The sequence below is a fragment of the Pinus tabuliformis genome, chromosome 5_2 (assembly GCF_031772625.1).
Source record: "Pinus tabuliformis cultivar Carrire ecotype Pingquan chromosome 5_2, CPIR1, whole genome shotgun sequence".
NCBI classification, from domain to species: domain Eukaryota; kingdom Viridiplantae; phylum Streptophyta; class Pinopsida; order Pinales; family Pinaceae; genus Pinus; species Pinus tabuliformis.
The window spans coordinates 405560694-405579005 of NC_142306.1; the positions used below are offsets into that span (position 1 = coordinate 405560694).

Genomic DNA, 18312 nt, shown 5'->3' on the forward strand with positions numbered 1-18312 from the left:
GACGCGTTTCGAACCAACCAGTGTGGTTCATCGTCAGGACAAGTTGAATGAGCAGATCTTGCTATGCATTATAAATAGATCGGGCAGAATGTCCAATGACCAAATTTCCAAATTGGAATGGTAGTGGAATCTCTGCACCTTTTAAGAAATGCTAGATCTGCTTTCAACTTAGAAACCTGCAAGCGTGCCCGTTCAAAACGATGAACCTTAGTTGCAATGGCTCCTCCGTGCAGGGATTCAATTAAAGAATTTAGGCTTCTGTGATCCATATCAATTTTGAGAAGAATCTTCGGCGAAAATCACATAGAGATATTTTTGTCGACGTGTTTCGAACCAACCAGTGTGGTTCATCGTCAGGACAAGTTGAATGAGCAGATCTTGCTATGCATTATAAATAGATCGGGCAGAATATCCAATGACCAAATTTCTAGATCAGGTAAACTGGAATAGTAGTGGAATCTCTGCATCTTTTAAGAAATGCCAGATCTGCCTTCAACTTAGAAACCTGCAAGCGTGCCCATTCAAAACGATGAACCTTAGTTGCAGTGGCTCCTCCATGCAGGGATTCAATTAAAGAATTTGGCTTCTATGATCCATATTAATTTTGAGAAGAATCTTCGGCGAAAATCACATAGAGATATTATTTTGTCGTCGCGTTTCGAACCAACCAGTGTGGTTCATCGTCAGGACAAGTTGAATGAGCAGATCTTGCTATGCATTATAAATAGATCAGGCAGAATGTCCAATGACCAAATTTCCAGATCAAGTAAACTGGAATAGTAGTGGAATCTCTGCACATTTTAAGAAATGCCAGATCTGCCTTCAACTTAGAAACCTGCAAGCGTACCCGTTCAAAACGATGAACCTTAGTTGCAGTGGCTCCTCCGTGCAGGGATTCAATTAAAGAATTTATGCTTCTGTGATCCATATCAATTTTGAGAAGAATCTTCGGCGAAAATCATATAGAGATATTATTTTGTCGACGCATTTCAAACCAACCAGTGTGGTTCATCGTCAGGGCAAGTTGAATGCGCAGATCTTACTATGCATTATAAATAGATCAGGCAAAATGTCCAATGACCAAATTTCCAGAATAGTAGTGGAATCTCTGGAATCAGAGCCCAAAGTGATGTTGCATATGCCACTTTGAAATTTGGAGAAATATGCCGTAAAGTCATTTGAGTGCTTGGCCTATCAGGGAAAGTGGGATTGCTGCCAACCATATGGCTAAATTGGAAAAAGAGACATTTTCTGAGCTTCAACAAGTCTCAGTAATAGTTTCTGATTGAAGATTACTACTACTACATTATGTTTGCATTAATTCAATTTTTGGGGTAACAAGATGCTAAGGAAACTGGTGATGTATGAATATTTTGTGAGGCCTTCAAAGACAACAGGGAAAGTTATGCAGATATGCTGGCAGCTAGCTCTTGGAATAATCTATTTAGCAGGGGTTTGTCAAGAAGCTTGGAGCATTTATTTTAAAGCTTCACAGAAAAAAGGCCGAATACATCAAGCAGATGAAGAAGCAATCTGTCCCATAGGCTATTTTTAGCCTCATAGACGTTAAAATAATTTCTTTCTTTCTTTCTTTCAATCCACAAATAAATGTGTACCCCATGCAGTAGAGGTTGTGGTTCGCTTAGTTAACTGGTGTAATTTTACCCTGTGTATAGGGACTGCGCATTCACATAAAGCATTTGTTCTACTTTGGTTGTTTTTAGTGGAAAATAAAACTGTGCACATTTTTGAGCATCAAGTAGTAGTTTGTAAACTAAGGAACTAAGTCACGTGTTAAAGTTCCTTCAGGTATCTCAGATTGGAATATCAGTTTCCCATTGTAATCATTATATCTTGTTAGCTAATTTTATAATTCCATGATTTTTTGAAAATAACTTGACCTATTGTATTATTGTCAGGCATGGTCTTCCTCATAAATGTTGTGTATTGCATTGATCAAGTCGTTTTATTGAAGAAAATATATTAACGTCCCGTGAATGAATGTGAGGCAATTAAATTGTCGAAATCTTTTAGTCCAATGGATAATGTGAGATGTTTGACTTGTAAAATTGACTTCTAATTGATTGGTCTTGCTAGTTGTTATGCCTTTAGACCTGGGGGGCCTGTTCTTTTGAATTTATTTAGTTGGAAGCAGTATTCTATGCTGATTGGTCTTGCCAGTTGTCATGCCTTTAGACCCGGGGTGCTTGTTCTTTTGAATTTATTTAGTTGGAAGCATTATTCTAATGTTGATGGTGTATCTTGCTGATATTTTTTGGACTTAATCTATATGTGCAGTCTCAAGGGGAAGATGGAGGCCTGAAAGTTGATTACTTCACTTTTTCACCACATATTGCTGGGTTTTTGAGATCTGCGGGCTTGGTGATTAGTCAAGCAGGTAAACTGACATTTTAGAAGTTTTGATATCTCAGTTCTATTGTATAAATTCATTAGTTTTTGACATTGCAATAATTGTTGTAAAAGACTTTCTAAAATCGTGCAGGTTCAGGCTCGGCCACTTGTTGTGAATGAAGCATTGATGGATAATCATAAAAGTGAATTAGCTGAAGCACTTGATAAGAGAAAGTTTTTTTTTGTGCTCGCCCTGAAACTATAGAAGAAACTATACTACACATGAATCTAGGGTCACTCCTCCCTTATCCACTATCAATTCCTATGGCAGCCGTTGAATCAATCAACGGTTTTTAGGTTTTCCTCATAGCTGAGGTCCAACGCATGCTTGTTTCATGTGACCACTGAAACATTTCACAGCTATGATGAACCAGAATTATCTGATCTAAAACAAGAAATGGTGAAGCTGCAGCCTCAATTTCAATGCATTTGAATGCAGAACTTCAGGACTATGTGTCTGTCTATTTTTAATTTAAAATCATGCTATGATGTGATAATCAGTTATGTTTTACGAAATGAAGATTGGAGCTAAAAACTATTATCTTTTTTCGAGGAGCATTCTGTATGGGAGGTGAAGAATATTGAAATTTTAGTATATATTTGTTGTTTGTCATGGTTGTGAGAATTCAACAAGTCGTGTTGAGAAGTTTTTTTTCCTTTAAAGGATTCCTGACACAAAATGTTTATTGCCGGGAGAAAGAACATGCAATTCATTGGCCATGCCAAAGATTATTGCACAATACATGTAGAATAAGACCATATGGTTGTAGAATGGGCTTATTTGTTATTTCAATCTTGTTGAATTGGATTCTTGAAGCATTTAAAAGGATGGGATATTTTTATCAATTTATTTTTTAACATACTAAATATGCCACATAAATTAAAGTAGGGCAATAGTTTATTATGATGGAAACTACACTCACTTTCAATAGTTGAAAAGCAAAAATGAATGAGATAGTGGATATGACAAATGAAATATACCATGAGGAAATTAACATGTTGCAAAATATGTTTTAGATTGATGGGTCTATAGTTCATTATGATGGCAACTACACTCTCTTTCAATTTTTGAAGAGCAAAAATGAATGAGATAGTGAAATTATTAATGGATATGACAAATGAAATATACCATGAGGAAATTAACATGTTGCAAACGATTGATGGGTCTATGGTTTAAGGATAGATTAATGATTAAATTTTTGAAGGTTGACCTCCCAAGTCATGGAAAAAGTGTAGGTTTCTAATAAGCATGCAGTTATGTTTGAGGCATGAGGACATCAACTCAATATTAATTTTCAAAATAGAAAATTACACTGAAATATACCATCAAGAGAACAAAATATATTGGGAAAAAAAATGCCATAAGAACTTGCGCAATGTATTGTTACCATTAAATTAATTAGACAAAATCACAAAAGGGTGCCTACCTAAGGTGAACTTGATTTTGTTGCAAACTTCCCTAGCTGGGTGAGAACCTAGTTCCTTGATATACCAGGACTTATGTTTGAGCTTTGAGTTTCATTGACTCAATTGAAATTAAAATCAAAGGACATGCATTAAATGGCTAGATAGGTAGTTGTGCTGAGAGACGATGTATAACACACTATGGGGAAGATGTTGTCACATAATATATATGTGTGTGTGTGACAACCAAACAAATTAATAATAATAACTAAAAGATAATAATGTCATCTGCATTACAGTTGGAAAAAGCAAATGCATGTGTTGTGTTGGTGTGTATATATATCCACCGATTTGAACGTGCATAGTGCAGTTGTTTGTCATTAAACTAATTATACAAAATCATAAAAAGGTTCATGCTTGAGGTGAACTTGATTTTGTTGTCAACCTCTCAAGCCATGGTGAGAACCTTGTTACTTGATATACATGGAGTTATGTTTGAACTTTGAATTTCATTGACTCAATCAAAATTAAAAGTAATCAACATGCATGGAATGGCTAAATAGGTAGTTGTGCTAAGAGACACTCTACATCATAAAATGGCTAGATAGGTAGTTGTGCCAAGAGGCACTCTACATCATAAAATGGCTAGATAGGTAGTTTCTCTAAGAGGCAATCTACATCCCAGTATGGGGAAGATGTTTTTGTGTAACATATGTGACAATAATAATACTTGTAGCAAGAGTAATAATAACTAAAAGAAATCACATGTTAGTTGCATTACACTTGAAACACACACAAAGAAATGACATGTTGGTTGCATTACACACACACATAGAAATTACATGTTAGTTGCATTACACACACACACACATGTATCCACTAAAAAAATAAAATATCACCTTCAATACACTTAAACATGCACAGCCACTATACTAGAACCATCTTAACTCTGGATCTATTGATTTTGTGTGTATCCACTAGACTAGTTCCATTTGAACTTTGGATCTATCAAGTGTCGAAAGAGATCAAATACTTTGATATGTAACCATTTTTAGAGTAAGCTTTGCACCATGAGGGATTTGATCCCTACTAGTGCTCGATAGTTTTGGAGCTAACATAGATCTACATTAGCATTAAAGGAAATTTGGGGTCTATATGGGCCTCCTAAGGAAAATGTTAAATTAGTAGAAACACATGCCATAAATCATATTGCATGACCCACTATGTACATTCCATATGTGTTATACGCAATGAGCATAGGTTTAGATTAGTCAAGATCTCTTAGTAGCATCACAATGGATCCTAAGAGAAACAAAATATTCATACACTACTCAGCTAGAAATTCCAAGTCACATTATCCCAAATTAAGAAACTACATGATACGACATACAAACTCATAGATATGTCTTTAAAGAGAAACACTAGAAAAATAATTCACGAGTCTATGAAGTTTCTCTCATGATGAGCAATGATTTGATCATCCTTGTTTTCTTCACGAATGTATGAGTTCTATCGAAATGGCACCTTAGAAATAACATTTGCTTGCATATTCAACTCTATGAAAATATGTCAAAATGTGATCTTTAGGAGCTACATCACAATCAATTTTAGTTGACTGGAAATTTGAAGACCCATATTGCTACTCTAAATTTTGTCTTGCATCTAATGAATAACCAATTTTGAATTGCCAAAGATCGAAAGTTATTTTATGTTCCTTTCAACAACACATTTAAACATTGCAAAAAGTGCACTAAATTCGTTGACATTACTTGAGTTTCTACCCAAATTTGTTGTTCCTATAATGAAGTGATTTGTTGAGAAGTGGAGAATGAAAACACACCACAAAGAAGTGCATTCTCCAATCTAGCACTTTCAAAAAGGCCCCATGATATCCCTGTTAATTTGGACTTTACCCACAATGATTTGTATGCATTTAAGGAGTGCAATTACTTGTAGGGTGACCTTCACTAGAGGGGTAATTTTGTCCTCGAATAAACTTTTGTTTCATGCTAACCATGCCCCATACAACAACAATAAGTAGGGATTTGGACTTCTCAAGGTTGTGCATATCAAAGTAAGATTGGAAGCAGTCCTCTAAGTTTCGTTTTCCCCATAGGTGTTGCATATTTAATTGCACCTCAATGAGATCCCATACCTATGTTGTGAAGGAGCAAGAAAAAGACAAAAAGGGGGATAGTTTTAGCTACATTATGACATAAAAAGCAAAAAATTGGGACCCTCAAAGCCTTTCCTTTGGAGCATATCCCAATGAATACCTGATCTTTAGAATGAGCCAAAAAAAAAAATAGAACACTTTTCATTGGGGCCTTTAACTCCCAAAATTTTTTGTGCCACCATTGTATTGGTAGATTCATTATTATATTGTAATCGTGATTATTATATTATATTTGGTGTTATAAATAATATATTTGTTAATTATATAAGCTAGTTATATTTATTGTTAAAGAATATAATATATGATATATTCATTACTTATAAGTTATTTATATAATATATTTCATAGCTATATCCATGAGATGTAGACCAATTGGTTTATGTGTAGGGGTTTAGGTTTTGAGTTCAAATTTAACGGGAAGGGGTTAAGGGTGGTAGCCAACTATGCGTTTACATTACCCCAAGGGACATACAAACTCCACTGAGTCTTGCATAATCCTAGTGACAACATCTCGTTGTTTGAAAAATCGTTTTTCCATTTAACATGTGGCCTAGCATTGATATATATATATATATATATAGTACTTTAATTATGTTTTTTTGTTATATTTTGTTCGTATATATTATATATAAAAGTTTCTTTGTGTATCTTATATTTTCTTTAATAGAAAGATCCAAGTCTTGAGAGATCATTCTCTTGTCTCTATTCTATATTATGTGGCGTGATGGCCTTCTATTATGAATATGTTACCTTTTTTTTAGTATGTCTTATTGATCTTATTTGATCTTGCTTCCTCATAAACAATATTACAACCAAGGCGTTGAGACAAAAAGTTTCAAGTTCAAAGATGAGTGGCGCATTTGTTGGGGACTCCACAGTGTTGAAAATTGTAACTAGGTTCGATCTTCATAATGACCTAATTGTAATCATGACATTGTATATTCTTTATAAAGAAAGAAAAAGAAATTATATTTTATTATTGGAGTATGGGCTTCATGGTCAAGCTTGATTCAAAAGCATGTTTTTCGTGATTTTAGGTTTTCTAGGTCTTTATAGGATAAAGAATAAGTTATGTCATGTTTCATAATCCTATTTGGACTCATTGTAATAAAGGAAAATATTTATTCTATCAAGAAAAATCCACTTATAAGCCCAAGACCAAGTCGCCCCAAGGAGCAGATCAAGTAGGCCTAAAGGAGGGGAATTCGACCCTCAAGAAATATTATATAAAGGAGAAAAGCTCGACCCATTTGGACACTCATCAAGAATAAGTTCAATCTGTCATAGCGAAGGTGAAGAAGAGTAGCTGGGATGTGAAGCAGTTGCACGGGTCGAAGTTGCAATATTGAAGTTCTGGAAGCTTCCTTAAAGGAGATCTTGTTGGGGGGCTAACTCGGGGCATCAAGGGTTTGTTGGATTTGACCTTTGGGTCTTGGAAGTCTTTTTGTAAGCAAATCCTATAAAAGAAGAGAAAAATTATTTTGGGTTTTCCCCTTGGAGGGCTTTTTCCCTAGCTTGGAGCCTATATCTTGTGTACTTTGTCTCTTTGTAATCTTCATTGTTTTTGGTAATTGCTTGATGAACAGAACTAAAAAAGTAATTAAAGACAAACTAACATCACAAGTAATTATCAAGATAAGGAAAATAAATTATAATCTACTATTCTGTAGATTTTCCAACATGGAATCAGAGCTAAGGTTCAAGGAGATTGAAGATCATAGTATAATTGGCACTATGACAAGGCTCTTGAAGAAGGGTTTCAAGTTTCTTAGAAATCTCGCTACATCTATCAAGGATTATATGTTGAAGATCATCTCCAATATTGTGAAGGAAGTAATAGATGGAAGTTTGTTCTCTGATTTATCTGGAACTTTCAAGAACGAGAATGTATGGGTTATTGGCAGTGGTGCCTCCAGACACATGACGGGAGAATGCAGTCAACTCCAAACCCTATCTAGTAAGGGGAAATCCTCTCACTCAATCAAACTTGGAGACAACAAAATCTATCCAATGAAAGGCATTGGATCTACTTCGTTGGAGCTCGAGTATGGTGGAAGAATTCACCTCAACAATATTCTATACATTCTACGTTTGAAGAAAAACTTACTTTCTATTTCTTATCTAGAGGATAAGGGTGATAAAATTGCTTTTGTTGATGGAAAGGTTTTCGTTTGGGGTAAGGGATATAGTATTAATGAAGCTAGGGTGATTGGGATCTGTGACGGGACATTATATAGAATCTTTACACTTCTATCTCAAGCCCTAGTCCACTTGGATGTGAGTCCTTCTGAACTATGGCATAGAAGGTATGGGCACCTTCATCATAAGTTTTTGCCATCTCTAAGTCAAATGGTTAATGACATCCCCGAATTGAAGAAAGTGTTATTTTTTGTAGTATTGGATGGTGTTCTAGTCTCAATAGTTGTTAGAGAGGCTAAGAAAAAATAAGACTCCATAACCCAAAAAAGGTTTCAGGAAAATTTTTCCTAGGTCTAACTTAAGGAAAATGATTAATTAACAGTGTTAATTGAGGAAGGTGAGATTTCTCTAGAAACTCACACAAATCGGCTAGGAAATAATCTCATCCAATGATTAAGATTTAATCTTAGTCATTGGAGTTCCACAGTGAGATTAGAAGAAGTTGATGGGTATATGGAAGAACACACTTGAAATCGATTTCCTTGGGCAGTTCGATTTTTCTATAGAGCAGCAACATTTTGTCGAAAGGGTTTGAGTCAGAGAAGGGAAGGAGAGATAGAGAGGAGCAGAGACAGTGAGTCCAAAGGAAGTATTCCAGTTCTGGAGAATCGGCAGTAGAAGGGTCATATTTCCTAGAGAATTTGCACAAAGCCAGTGTAGATAGCTTAAGAGGGAGGTTGACTTTGCTGAAGGGAAGGTTAATTCAGCTGAAATTGGTTTGGAAATTCTCCAAGAGGCCAACCAAATTCCTTCCAAAGGAAAATTTAGGCAAGACATCATTTTTGAACAGTTCTGGGGCTTGGTGAGTTAGAGTGTGCACAAGCACTGCGTAGAGGCTCACGCAGAAGCTGTACGAATAACTAGTTTTCCAGTTGTCGAAGCTAGATCAGACGTGGTGTTGACGTATTTTCCTCACATATATTTTTGCGAGTTTATTTTTCTAATTGGATTGCTAGTTGGGCATCCATTGATTGTACTCGTAATTTCTCATTGTTGCTTAATAATAAAAACCCTCAATTGTTGCACCAATTTTCCCAAGTTAGGTTTTTTCAGGGACTTTGTCCAAAAATAACTATGTTATATTTTTGTGTGTGTGCTGGTATTTTCTCATTTTCTAGTTTATCTTCCGCAATATTTTTATTTGTGAAAATTGCAATGTTATTAATACGTTGTTTCCGTAGCAATAAATTGGTAAATTAATTAACAATTAGAAGAATTAATTTGAATTGCTGCAATAAAAATTTCAGTGGTGAGATTTTCATATGGTATCAAAGTGATTTTGATCAGATGGGGAAGCTTAGAAGCAGAAGAATAAAATGTGTTATTCAGAGGGAAAAATAGGATGAATTTTCTAAGGTTTGTGTAGTGCCTAGCCATGCAGTGTGAAGTACTAGGTAATTTGGTTTTTTAGTGTAGGGTTCCAGAAAAAATTGACTTACTAGATTCAGTGATTCCAACAGGAAGAGGGACCAGTAGTAGCTATTTTGTTGAGCAAATTCCTTGTTTGGGTGCACGAGGGTTTTGCATCAGTTGGCAATAGCAAAATCAACGTTGGGCAGAAGAGGAAGCACACATAGAGGGAATTTTGCTCAGATGGTTTCTAGTTCAAAATCCCATATTTTTAGTTGTAGCCAACAGTAGATACAAGTATATTTTCCCACTCTGGAAGGGAGTGTGAATAGCAGATTCAGTAGTCAAGCAGGTGAGAGAGGGAGTTTTTCATTCTAGTTTCAGAGATGGCCACAACTGGGCTTAGAGATTTGGATAGGTTGGAGTGAGCCTCCAACTATGTCATCTGGAAGACTAGAATGTCCTTCTTGTTAGATGAACATGGCCTGAAGACCTTTGCAAAGAACGTGGTGGAAATATCGGTCAATGCAGATCAGGTGAAAGAGTACAGGAAAGATATGGCCAAGGCAAAGCGGATGATCCTGGATGGAGTCTGGGACCATATAATTTCACATATATTTGGCAAGAACACTACCAAGGAAATCTGGGAAGTTATCGCTCAACTATATTATAATCCTTTCAAGCAGCGGAAGATGTTCCTAAAGGAGAAGCTGAGAAACCCTGAGATGCATAAGGGTGAAGGCATTGATCCCTTTCGCACCAAAATTCAAGAAATTTGGGATCAACTTGCAACAATTGAGGAGGCACCTCAAGCTACAGAGCTCGTGTGTTTTGTCATGGACAATGTCTCAAAGGACTGAGAGATCTTCGTCCAAGGCATTTTAGGACGAGATACTTTCCCTAGGTGGGACAAGATGTGGTCAGACCTGTAGTAGGAGGAGATGAGGCGAACACTTGTGAAGACCCCCATCAATGGAAGCAATAGTAAGGGGTCGCAAGGTGAGGAGGAAGATAATGTGGCCCTTGCATCAAAAGGTCCCAGTCAGGGATAGGGGAAGAAGAAGAAAAAGAAGGACCTATCTAAGGTCAAGTGCTCAAGGTGTGGCGAGTTTGGCCACTACAGTACTTAGTGTCCTCAAAGGAAGAAGTACAAGCAGGAGAAGAAGGACTAGGCAATAGCATCCGCAAAGATAGAAAATTTGTCGTCCAAGTTGGAGGAAGACTTCGCCGTGTTTGCAACTATACCTTCAGGAGTGAGGTAGGGAAATATGGAGCTATAGTCCCAAAGTTGCATAGAAATGTGGGAAAGTTCCATTGAGGTGTCCTCCTCAAAGATCATTACCTTGCTACAGGGGCCCACAATATTTAGTAGCAGGATGGATTAGTGTCAGTTGATGCAGTCAAATTCCAGGGCGACAGTTGCAAACTAGTTGCAATTAGGTGTTGAGGAGCGAAGAGCAATGTTGATAGCAGAGTAGGAGGCTCAGTAGCAAAGTCAACAGCAATGTAGATTCTTTAGTGGATAATACAAAGGCTAGTAGCATTTAGATGCTCAGGAGACATATCCAGCATAGAGACATAGTTGATTTAGAATTTCATATGCTTCTCAGTTACAGTAGCAACAATAGCGTTTGAGAGGGAGTTGCAATGCAAATGTAGAGTTGGCAGCAGTATATTAGTGTCAACAACAACAGATGCAACATCAAAGTTGTGAAGTGGTTGGTGGGTAGTGGCAGGTAGTCACACTGGCCAGATATCAACAGCGTGTATGGAAGGATGATGCAGAGACATGGTGTTGGACCAATTGAGCACAAGAACGCGTTCCTCGCTAAGAGGGAGTATTAGTTTTTGTAGCATCGGATGGTGTTCTAGTCATGACAGTTGTTACATAGGCTAAGAAACACTAGGACTCCATAACCTAGAAAATATTTCAGGGAAATCCACCTAGAAGTTCTTTAATTAAGTTAATTAATTAGTAATTAAATTTTTTCTAAGTCTAACTTAGGGAAAATGATTAATTAACAATAATCAATTGAGAAAGGTGAGATTTCTCTAAAAACTCACATGAATCGACTAGGAAATAATATTAGCCGTTGATTAAGATTTAATCTTGGCCATTGGAGTCTCACAGTGATATTATAAGAAGTCAATGGGTAGATGGAGGAACACGCTTCAGATCGATTTCCTTGGTCAGTTCGATTTTTGCAGAGAGCGACAACATTCTACCATAAGAGTTTGAGCCAAAGAAGGGAAGCATGTGAAAATTTCTAACACTAAATTCTACTGCAGAAACTGATTTATTTCTCCTACTTATTTTCCACAATAAGTTATTTACAAAACTATTCAATAAACATAAAATAAATTCTAATGCAGTTATCACATAATAGCATAGAAAAAATAACAATGATATACAAGCACATGAATCAATCACATCAACACAGTTATTTTTGGACAATTGTCCCCGAAAATACCCAATACGGGAAAATCGATGCAGCAGATGAGGGTTTATCTATTAATCTTCAGCAACAATCTCTTTACAAGGAATGATTCTATAGAATACAGAGATATTTCTGAGAAAAACACATGAGACAAATTTTCTCCTCCACCTAGAGAAGTTATGACACCCTAGAGACCCTCTACCCTCCTATGTGTCACTTCTACGTTAGCCTGCATGAGACTGCGTTGTCTCTCTGATCTTCCCTCTGCATTGTCTCTCGAATGCTCTGCATCACCTCCTCCTCCTCGATCTTTGACTGATGCTAATGCCCTCCTCTTCCTTCACCTTGCAACTCTCCCTCTAAAATCAAACTCCTTCTCCTTGAGAATCGATTTCCCTTGGGTTACTAAGTATTTTCCCGGTGTGTCTCCAAATAACTCTCAAATATTCTCTTATACTTTTCATGTTGATGAATCAACGGCCAAGATTAAGTCCCTAATCAATGGCTAAGATTAAAATAGACTTGATCCTCGTCTCTTAGAAGCTTCTCACCCATATCTTTATTAATACCCATTAATATTTTTATTTTCCTAAGTTTAGACTTAGAAACCCCATTAAAAATATTAATTATTATAATAACTCATAATTTGGGTGGAATTTCTCCAAATGATTTCTAGGTCTTGGGGATCTCATGTGTTCTAGCCCCTCCATAAAATTTCGGAGCTAGAGCACATCCGATGCTACCCAAAATCAACACTCCCTCTTAGCAAGGAATGTGCTCTAGCAATGCTTCCCAATAGAAGCATGACACTGATCCACGACATCGGTCCTTTGTGCTGCTAATGCTTGGCCTGTTTTCCTTCATCTATTGCGTTGATGCAACCTGTATTTTTTTCCATGGCACTGCAACTTTCACTACTACATTTGTACTGCAGCTCCCTTTGAATATGTTGCATCATGTTGTCCATATCATTGCCACTGCTAACTGTTGCACTGCAACTCTCTGTACTATTTGCTTTTGCTACTGAAATGGATTCTCAACCATCCCCATCTTCTCCCTGAAGTAAATAAACTTTTTTCTTCTTAGAGCCTTGGTGAGAATGTCTGCCACCTGTTCTCCTGTCGGGGTGTACCTTAACTGTACTACCCCTCGTTGGACATAGTCTCTGATAAAGTGACATCCAATGTCAATGTGCTTCGACTGATCATGAAAAAATGGATTCTCGGAGAGCTTGATGCAACTCTGATTATCACACAAAACACTGGTCGCTTCCATCTTTCTCCTGAATAGATTCACAAGCAATTTCCTAAGCCATATGACTTCACACGAAGTTGTGCTAGTTGCCATGTATTCAGCTTCAGTTGAGCTCAGAGCCACGGATTTTTGTTTCCTACTACACCGGGAGGTCATTCCCGATCCAATGTTGAAACAGTACCCAGTGGTACTTTTCCGATCTACTGAACTTCCAACCCAATCTATGTCAGTGAACCCACTCAGCCTGATGTCATTGCCTTGGGTGTACATTAGTCCATGCTCGACTGTTCCTCATATATATCTGAGAACATGCTTTGCTGCTACCCAGTGCGCCCTCTTTGGTTCCACCATGAACTGACTGAGGGTGTTGACAGCGTAACAAATGTTTGGCCTAGTATTGACATTAGGGACCCTATGAGTTTCCTATACAAGGTGGGATCAACTTCTTTATCTTCAAATGCATCAATCTTCTTCCAGTTGGTAATCATTGGAGTAGCCATAGGTCTATAGTCCTGAATTCTGAACCTTTTCAAAATATCTGTATCATATCTCCCTTGTCCAAGGAAAATTCCACCCTTTTGCCGCCAAACTTCCAACCCCAGGAAATAATGCATCTGTCCCAAATCCTTCATGTCGAATTTTGTAGCTAGGTTCTCCTTGAAATCTTTGGTGAGCTTGGATGAGCCTGTTAGAAACAAATCATCCACATATAACACTAGGATTAGAGGCTCATTCTCTACAACCAGATAGTAGAGGTTAGGATCTGCATCACTCTTGACGAATCCCATCTTTTGCAAGTAACTATCAATTCGACCGTACCATGCTCTAGGTGCCTGTTTAAGCCCATACAAGGCTTTCTTCAACCTGCACTCATGTTTCTCAAAACCCTCTGGTTGTTCTATGTATACTTCTTCTTCTATCACCCCATTCAAGAATGTAGTCTTGACGTCCATCTGGTGAATCTCCCACTCCATCTGTGCTGCAAGGGATATCAAGGATCTAATAGAAGTATACCTAGCTACTGGGGCAAATATTTCTTCGTAGTCTATCCCTTCCTTCTGAGCATACCCCTTAGCCACAAACCTGGCTTTTTATTTTTCCACACTGCCATCTGCAGCATATTTGACCTTATAGATCCATCTCAAACCTACAATTGTCTTGTCCTGAGGTTTAGGTACCATTTCCCAGACATCATTGACCATTATGGAACAGTATTCCTCCACCATAGCATCTACCCATACTTGATGTTGAATGACTTCCTGAGAACTAGAGGGTTCTCCAACCTGAGCCACCAAGGCTTGGTATTTGTCTGGCTGTCTACGCTCCCTCTTCTTGTTTTTGGGCACACCAAGGAAATCCTCTGCATCTCGTAGTATCTGTCGAATTTCCCGGCTCGTTCTTCCACTAGTAGTGGGTATATCTATCTTCTCTTCCTATTCCTGAGACTCCACCTGTTGTGATACCTTTGGATTTTTTCCTTTAGGAGAAATACTGGTGTTGGTTTTTGCTGGTCGAAGTGGCTGGACCAATGGATCATCCTTTTATTGCTCTTCGGAAGGCATTTCTCGGGATTTCCTAAAAGCTCTGTCCTTCGTGAACTTTACATCCCGTCGAATTATGATCTTCTTATTCCCTAGAAGATAGACTCTATATTCCTTATCATTATCATTATATCCCATAAGATATCATTTTTCTGCAGTTTGATCCAATTTATTCCTCTTTTCTTCAGTTATATGGTAGTATGCCAAACTCCCAAATATCATGAAATGACTCACCTCAGGCTTCTTGCCGGTGAAGCTACTCTTCAGAGTAATCTTACTTAATGCCCTATGAGGAGTCATGTTCTAGACATAAACTGTCGTGTTGCATGCTTTTTCCCATAGAAACTTGGGCACATCCTAATCATACAACATTTCCTTAGTTGCTTCAACAATAGTCTTGTTCTTCCTTTCTGCTACTCCATTATGCTTCGGATTATAGGGATTTTTCCACTCTCTTATGATGCTTTCCCTTGCGCAAAAATCAGTGAAGTCCTTGTCAATGTAATCTCCACCATTTTATGAGAGAAACACCTTTATCCTCTTTCTTTTCAGATTCTCAACTAGATCCTTGAACTCTTTGAATCGACCAAAAACCTCATCCTTGGTTTTTAGAAATTAGATCCAAGTATTTATGGAATTTTCATCAATTAAGATGATGAAGTGTTCGGCACCACTGAGATATTTTGTGGACATGGGTCCACAAATATCTGATTGTATCAATCCTAGAACACTCTTAGCCCTGTTGTTACTTCTGGACTAAGTCGCTTTGGCGTACGTTCCTAGTGTGCATCCTCTACAAAAATTGTCTCATTTGGTACTTAAATCTGGAACTCCTGTGACAGTTCTTCTGAGAATTATTAGAGCCCCATGGTGTAAGTGTCCCATCCTCCTGTGCCATAGTTCATTCAAATCTTTTTCCCCACTGCTGCCTATCAGTGCCATTGGAGATTCTAGTTGTAACTTATACAGCCTGTTACTTCTGACTCCAATTTGAGCCTTCTTTTTCCAACTCGGGTGTTTGACATATACCTTCTTCCCAATGAAGAAAACATCATAGCCCTTGTTTTGTAGCTGAGATACAGAGAGTAAGTTCATCCCCAATCCTGGCACATGCAGCACATTGGTTGCTTGAAGTTGATCCCCTGCTTCTATTTGAAAGACTACAATACCTCTTCCTACGGGGGTACATTTTGACTTATTTCCCATGGTGATTTGGAAGTTCATTTGTTCTTCCTGATAATTCAAAAAACATTCTCGTATTCCTGTCATGTGCGCAGAAGCTCCACTATCAATATACCAAATCTCAGAGGAGGCAGAACTTGCTAAGAAAGCGACTTCTTCTTCCAGTCTGGAAGCTAACATAAAATAATCGTGATCCATGTTATTTGTGTTTTCCTCTTTCCCTAGAGAATAGTGTGAGTCCTTTTGAGATGCTTCGTCGGCCTTATGCTCCTAACTCATAGCATATTCTCTAATCTTGTTTCCTGATCTCTGCTCTAATACCATGTGAAAATTTCTAACATGAAATTCTACTGCAGAAACTGATTTATTTCTCCTAATTTTCCACAATAAGTTAGTTACAAAACTCTTCATTAATCATCAAAATAAATTATACTGTAGTTATCACATAATAGCATGGAGAAAATAACAGTGATACAAGCACAAGAATCAATCACATCAACACAGTTATTTTTGGACAACTGTCCCCAGAAAAATCCAATGCAGGAAAACCAATGCAACAGATGAGGGTTTATTTATTAATCTTCAGCAATGATCTCTTTACAAGGAACAATTCTACATAATACGGAGACACTTCTAAGAAAAACACCTGAGGAAAATTTTCTCCTCCTCTTGGAGAAGTTCTGACACTGGAGACCCTTTGCCCTCCTCTACATCACTTTTGTGTCAGCCTACGTGAGGACTGCGTTGTCTCTCTGATCTTCCCTCTGCGTTGTCTCTCGAATGCTCTACGTCACCTCCTCCTTAGTCTCTGACTGATGGTGATTCCCTCCTCTTCCTTCACCTTGAAGCTCTCCCTATGAAATCAAACTCCTCCTTGAGAATCGATTTCCCTTGGGTTACTGAGTATTTGCCTTGTGTGTCTGCAAATGACTCTCAAGTATTCTCTTATACTTTTCCTCTTGATGAATCAATGACCGAGATTAATTCCCTACTCAACAGCTAAGATTAAAACAGACTTAATCCTCATCTCTTAGAAGCTTCTCACCCATATATTTATTAATACCCATTAAGATTTTTATTTTCCTAAGTTTAGACTTAGGAACCCCATTAAAAATATTAATTATTTTAATAACTCATAAGCCGGGTGGAATTTCTCCAAATGATTTCTAGGTCTTGGAAATCTCATGTGTTCTAGACCCTCCACAAAATTTTGGAGCTAGAGAAGATCTGATGCTACCCAAAATCAAAAAATCATAGACAAAGATGGGCAGAGACAGTGAGTCTGGAGGAATTCTTCTAGATCTTAAGATTCAGCAGCGGAAGGGTTTTATTTCCGAGAGAAGTTGTGCAAAGCCAATACAGATAACTTTAGAGGGAAATCAATTTGGTTGAAGGGAAGGGTGATTCAGTTGCAGTTGGTCTAGAAATTCTCCAGGAGGACACCATTTTTCCAACAACTTTGGGGCTTAGCGAGTTAGTTCCTACACAAGCATTGTGTAGAGGTTGTACGACTAGTTAGTTTTTCAGAGCTGGATCAGACATGGTGTTGAGATATTTTGCCCAGTCTATTTTTCTGATTGGATTTCCAATTGGGCATCCATAGCTTGTACTCAAAATCTCTCACTATTGCTTAATAATAAAAACCCTTTGTTGTTGCACCAATTTTCCCAAGTTGGGTTTTTCCAGGGAATTTTGTCCAAAAATAATGATGTTATATTTTTTTGCGTGTGTGCGCCAGTATTTTCTCAGTTTCCAGTTTATCTTCCACAATGTTTTTGTTTTTGGAGATTGCAATGTGATTAATTCGTTGTTGTCATAGCAATAAACTGCTAAATTAATTAACAGTTGGAAGATTTAATTCCAACTGTTGCAATAAAAATTCCAGTGGTGATATTTTCACAAGAAGAATATGAAGTAACTTGTAAGGGATGTGCTTTAGGAAAGAATTTAAAGAAGCCATTTGCAAGAAGCGATACCAGATCTAAGGGAGTTTAAGATCTCATACATTTAGATGTATGTGGATCTATGGCAATTAAGTCTCTTGGTGGGCATCAATATTATATAACCTTCATTGATAACTTCTCAAGGAAAAATTGGTTATACCTTCTCAATAATAAGGATGAGGCATTCGAAAAGTTCCAAGAGTTCAAAAATGAAGTGGAAAATCTAACCGAGAGAAAGATCAAAACTTTGATATCAGATAATGGTGCAGAATACACCTCCAAAGAACTAATAGCTTTCTGCAAGGAAGCAAGGATTAAGAGGGAGCTTCTTATTCCTTATAATCTTAAACATAATGATGTGGCTGCAAGGAAGAATAGAACAATTAAAGAATGTGTGAGGGTCATGTTGCATG

The 18312-nt window shown here is 37.5% G+C and overlaps 1 long non-coding RNA gene across 1 annotated transcript; it reads left to right on the forward strand.

Annotated features, from left to right (window-relative positions):
• Positions 1-242: 242 nt before the first annotated feature.
• LOC149159240 (uncharacterized) lies at positions 243-3171 on the forward strand. The gene is made up of 2 exons (XR_016261105.1): positions 243-2398; positions 2504-3171. It is a non-coding gene; the product is annotated as an uncharacterized LOC149159240 (long non-coding RNA).
• The last annotated feature ends 15141 nt before the right edge of the window (positions 3172-18312 follow it).